General features: G+C 48.1%; 1 protein-coding gene across 1 annotated transcript in view; it reads left to right on the top strand.

Annotated features, from left to right (window-relative positions):
* Positions 1-6,000, top strand: part of MEI4 (meiotic double-stranded break formation protein 4) — a 142,952-nt gene that overhangs the window by 36,467 nt on the left and 100,485 nt on the right. The gene's annotated exons all lie outside the window — the stretch shown is intronic.

Genomic DNA, 6,000 nt, shown 5'->3' on the forward strand with positions numbered 1-6,000 from the left:
TAACAAGGTATTGGAATAGATGAAAGCTCTCCCAGAATAAAAGTCAGGCATTGAATAGGTTGCCCAGGGAGGTGGTGGAGTCACCATGCCTGGAGGTGTTCAAGAAACATGGATGTTAGGAACAAGTTTGTGCTGGTTTGAGGCCAGCCAGAACATCTCTTGCCCCGAAAGGGACAAAAGAATGACACTCACACAAACGGATTGGAGAGTGATGGAAAGTTTAAATGGACAAGCAATCAGTGAAACTACAGAAAAACTACACAGCATAGTGGCAAAGAACATCCTAAAGCATACAGAGTCCCTTACATAGTACCCAGAGGCTTCCCAATCCTTCCCTCCTCCCACCTGAGGGTCTACCCAATCCCTCAAGGCTCTTCCTTCCCCCCCACCTCTCACTGCTAGGCAAGTCTCAGGCTGGCCAGGTCTGAGACTGCCTCCCCTCTCCATTCTCCTCCTGGCATTAGGCCTAGTCAGGCCTAAGAGGCCTGAGATACCCCCCCGGCATTACTCGATAAGAGAGGACATCTCCCATGGGGAGCAGAGAGGGAAGAAAGAGGAAGAGAATGACTCTGCAGATGGCTTATAGGGTGCAGGATTTATGGGTAGAAATACGCCGTTTCCTGTGTCCACCCCTATTGGGTGGGCACCCAGGACACCAGAGGTGTATCTCATGCAGCAGTGGCAGGGGGCACCCAGCCCAAACTGCCACAAAGTTCTGCACCATGAGGGTACTGGAACATTGAAACTGGTGGCTCAGGAAGGTAGTTGAGGACACATTCTTGGGGATATTCAAGATAGGGCTCGACAGGGCTGTGGACAACCTGATCTAGTTGAGGATGTCCCTGTAGACTGCAAAGGAGCTTGGACTAGATTACCTTTGGAGATCCCTTCCAACCAAGACTGCTCAATGATTCTATGAATCTATCATTCTATCATTCTGTGATTCAATGATTCTATGATTCTGTGATTCTGTGATTCTGTGATTCTATGGTTCTATGATTCTGTGATTCCATGAGTCTATGGTTCTATGATTTTATGATTCTGTGATTCTATGATTCTAGGATGTTGTGATTCTATGATTCTAAGATTCTGTGGTTCTGTGATTCTGTGATTCTGTGATTCTTGATTCTATGATTCTATAATACTGTGATTCAATGATTCCATCATTCTCTGATTCTCTGATTCTCTGATTCTCTGATTTTGTGATTCTGTGATTCTGTGATTCTTGATTCTATGATTCTATGATTCTACAAAATGTGGCACTTCAGGGCATGGTTTAATGGCCATGGGGTGTTAGTTGGCAGTTGGACTCAATGCTCTTAGAGATCTTTTCCAACTAAAACAATTCTAGGATTCTGTGAAGAATATTATGACATCTGTTACCCCTGTTGAGGCTAAAAGACCATGAAAAAAAACTTCCCAAAAACTTGTGACCTCTCCAAAGAGGATTCTGCAGACACTGTCAGAGTTTTTATTTCCTTTGTCTTCCTAGATGAGAAAGTCTCTCAAAAATGGGATCAATACCTCACCCAATATTGTGAAAGGTCACATATCATTGTCTCCCAGTAGCAGGGTAATTCACAAACAGACATTCCTTCTTTTGGGGTCTTGCCCAGAGGAAGGCAAGGGATTGCCACTCTTCTGGGCAGGCATGAAATAAAAGAGCCCACACTTGCTGTTGAAACAGGAATGAGCTGTGACAGCAGTAAGACACAGGCAGCAGGGGGCTGTGAAGGAATGGACAAGTGAAAGTAGTGGCAGAGGAATGGCAGAGTAAGGGAATGAGCCCTGAGGCTGAGAAGTGTCTGTAAGGGGCAGCTCATTAGAAGGCTGCAGCTCAGGAGAAACCTTATTGCTCTTTACAACTCCCTGAAGGGAGGTTGTAGCCAGGTGGGGGTTGGTCTCTTCTCCCAGGCAACCAGCAACAGAACAAGAGGACACAGTCTCAAGCTGTGCCAGGGGAGGTTCAGGCTGGATGGTAGGAAGAAATTCTTCCCAGAAAGAGAGATTGGCCATTGGAATGTGCTGCCCAGGGAGGTGATGGAGTCACCAACCCTGGGAGTGTTTAAAAAGAGCCTGAATGAGGCACTCAGTGCCATGGGTTAGTTGATTAGATGGTGCTGGGTGATAGGTTGGACTTGATGATCTCAAAAGTCTTTTCCAGTTTGGTTAATTCTGTGATTCTGTGATTTTTTTCTAGCACCTAAAGCAATAAGCAGATTTTTCAGAGGAGCTCGTGCTTGAATCACACAATCACAGAAACATTCAGGCTGGAAAAGACCCTGGGGATCACTAAGTCCAACCCAGAACCCTACTCTACAAGGGTCACCCCTAAACCAGAGCTCCAAGCACCACATCCAAACCATCTTGAAACACAGGTGTCCCTGCCCATGGCAGGGGGGTTGGAACTAGATGATCCTTGTGGTCCCTTCCAACCCTGACTGATTCTATGATTCTATGATTCTACATCCAGGGTTTGCAACTGAGCCACCCTCCCTGACCATCTTCTCCCAGGATGCCCACAGGAGCCACGACCTACTGACTGCTGTTCAAAACTTGGCTTTTGCTTAGCCTCTGGCATGAAACCTCATCCCATCCAGGAGTCTGTGTTTTGGAGTGGCTTCTTGCAGCATGAGTCACAGTCCCACAGTCTCACAGTATATCAGAGGTTGGAAGGGACCAACCCCCCTGCCAGAGCAGCATCACCCAGGGGAGTCTGCACAGGAGTGCATCCAGGTGGGGTTGGAAAGGCTCCAGAGAAGGAGACTCCACAACCCCCCTGGGCAGCCTGTTCCAGGGCTCTGTCACCTTCACTGGAAAGAAATTTCTCCTCATGTGGAGCTGAAATCCTCCCCATGCACGACCAGACCCAGTTGTGTCCTAGATGTGGGAATTAGCAACGTTGTCAAAGGTTAATAGCTAAAGAAATCATTTCATTGGCAAGTACCCCCAGCTGGCAAGCTGTTAATCACATCTCAGGAGAGCTTGCCAGCTTGCATGTTTGAAAGCACAAGGAAAAAAATGCTGTTGCCTCTTGCTGTTTTCTAGAGTGTCCAGATATGAAATGCAATAGGGGATATCACACACTCACAGAATCAACTAGGTTGGAAAAAACCTCCAAGATCATCAAGTCCAACCTAACACCACCAGAATAAACAGCCCTAGGTGTCTCCTGGGCAGTGCTCCAGTCCCTTCATCATCCTTGGACTCTCTCCAGCAGACGTTTGTCCCTCTTGAACTGGGGAGCCCAGAACTGGATGCAATATTCCAGATGAGGTCTCACCAGGGCAGAGTAGAGGGGGAGGAGAACCTCCCTGGATCTGCTGGACACACTCCTCTGAATGCAAGAATATCCAACAATAATATATATATATAACATATAAAATATAAATATAATATATAAATATAAATACAATATAAAAATATAAGCTGAGACAATATAAGAAGAGAGAAGGAGCCCCCTGGGGCTGTTTAGTGTGGAGAAGAGAAGACTGAGAGGGGATCTGATCAATGTCAATCAATATCTGAGGGCTGGGGGTCAAGTGGAGGGGGCCAGGCTCTGCTGGGTGGTGCACAGCAATAAGCTAAGAATACAAACTTGAACAGAGAAGGTTTCAGCTCCACAAGAGGAGAAACTTCTTTCCAGTGAGGGTGACAGAGCACTGGAACAGGCTCCCCAGAGAGGTTGTGGAGTCTCCTTCTCTGGAGCCTTTCCAACCCCACCTGGATGCATTCCTGTGCAGACTCCCCTGGGTGATGCTGCTCTGGCAGGGGGGTTGGACTGGATGGTCTCTGGAGGTCCCTTCCAGCCTCTAATGTTCTGTGATACTGAGATAACTCTAAATCCCCCAAGGAAACTTGCCACAAAGAGAGGATGATGTATCTCTCAGGGGAATATTTCACTCTTGCACCAACTGATTGTCCAAAGGGATTTTGTCTGAGGCAGTTTGAAGCCATGACTTTTTATTCCGCCATGAAAAACAATCTGCAGTTTTAACTACAGCAAAGCTCACTCCTACTCCCTAGCCCTTAAAGTGCAGTCACCTGTTCAATCATGCAGAATTGTTGTCTGTTAGAAATTTCACTCTAGAAATATTAATAGAGCCCAGGTCAGTCTTTTACCCAACAGAGGTAGCTGTGCACACAGCTGTTGTAAGCTTAAGGGTTCCACTTTTGTGATGTCATCAAGCAAGCCCCTTAAAAAGCAGTTGTCTGATACAGGAAATTCTGATCCTTTGTTTGTTTGTTTGTTTGTTTTTTCAGATGAAGGATAAAGGAAAGAAATCCTCTATCATTCCTCTGGTCTGTGGTTGTCCTTTTGGAAGGAAATGTTCCTGTTTCAATCTAAGAAGTCAACGTGCTGGAGTCACAGAATCAATCAGGTTGGAAAAGACCTCAGAGGTCATCAAGTCCAACCTATTAGCTAATCCCTAACACCTCCTGACAACTAACCCATGGCTCCAAGTGCCACATCCAAGGTTTTTTTTAACACCTCCAGGGATGGTGACTCCACCAACCTCCCTGGGCAGCACATTCCAAAGGCCAATCTCTCTTTCTGGGAAGAACTTTCTCCTCACCTCCAGCCTAAACTTCCCCCTGCACAGCTTGAGACTGTGTCCTTTCCTTCTGTCACTGCTTGCCTGGGAGAAGAGACCAACCCCCACCTGGCTACAACCTCCCTTCAGGTAGTTGTAGACAGCAATGAGGTCTGCCCTGAGCCTCCTCTTCTCCAGGCTAAACACCCCCAGCTCCCTCAGCCTCTCCTCACAGGGCTGTGCTCCAGACCCCTCCCCATCCTTCTTGCCCTTCTCTGGACACCTTCCAGCATCTCAACATCTTTCTTGAATTCAGGAGCCCAGAACTGGACACAGCACTCAAGGTGTGGCCTAACCAGTGCTGTGTACAGGGGTACAATGACCTCCCTGCTCCTGCTGGCCACACTCTTCCTGCTGCAGGCCAGGATGCCATTGGCTCTCTTGGCCACCTGGGCACACTGCTGGCTCCTGTTCAGCTGCTGTCACCCAGTACCCCCAGGTCCCTCTCTGCCTGGCTGCTCTCCAGCCACTCTGACCCCAGCCTGTAGCTCTGCATGGGGTTGTTGTGGCCGAAGTGCAGCACCTGGCACTTGGATTTGTTGAATGCCATCCTGTTGGACTCTGCCCATCTGTCCAGCCTGTCAAGGTCCCTCTGCAGAGCCCTTCTACCCTCCAACAGATCAACTCCTACCCCCAGCTTGGTGCCATCTGCAAACTTACTGATGGTGGACTCTATCTCCTCATCCAGATCATCAATAAAGATATTAAACAGGACTGGGTTAAATCTAAACAGGACTGGGTTTAATCCACAAGGGTCACAAGGGTGTGGCATAAAGATGTTGATTTCTAACAGCAGCCTAAGTCACCTTCTGCAGCCTCACTGCTTTACACCACTCTGATCATATCAAGAGGTCAGAAATGTTTTTCAAGGGACTGAAAAGACCCAGCCAGTGCATGCCAGTTGGATCCCATACCAACAGATAGGTGGTCAGCATGCAGGAGATCAGAAGGAAACTCCAGGGTTGCTTCATTCCCTTCCCCCCAGGCTGTCAGCCTCACCACACAGCTTGGTGCCATTGGTGAACCTGCTGAGGGTGCACTCAATGCCTCTGTCCATGGCACCAAGGAAGATATTGAACAATCCTGGTCCCAGGACTGATCCCTGAGGGACTGCACTTGTCACTGGCCTCCACTTGGCCGTGGATCCATGGACAGCCACTCTGTGGGTACAGCCAGAGTTGTACTCTCCAGCTCCCTGGGACAGCTTTGCTGCCAAATGATGCAGGGCGACCTGGGTGCAGGTCCACAGTGCACCTGTCTCAGGGCACCTGCCTTCAGTGTGTGGTTAGAAACAAGGTGATAAGAGTTTCACACCATAATTTCCATCTCTGCACAACTGGTTCTGCTTGTTTATAAGGAAAGTTTATTGAGAAAGGACTGGAGGTAGGGCAGTGCATCTCACAGT

This window comes from Indicator indicator, chromosome 2 (assembly GCF_027791375.1).
Source record: "Indicator indicator isolate 239-I01 chromosome 2, UM_Iind_1.1, whole genome shotgun sequence".
NCBI classification, from domain to species: Eukaryota; Metazoa; Chordata; class Aves; order Piciformes; family Indicatoridae; genus Indicator; species Indicator indicator.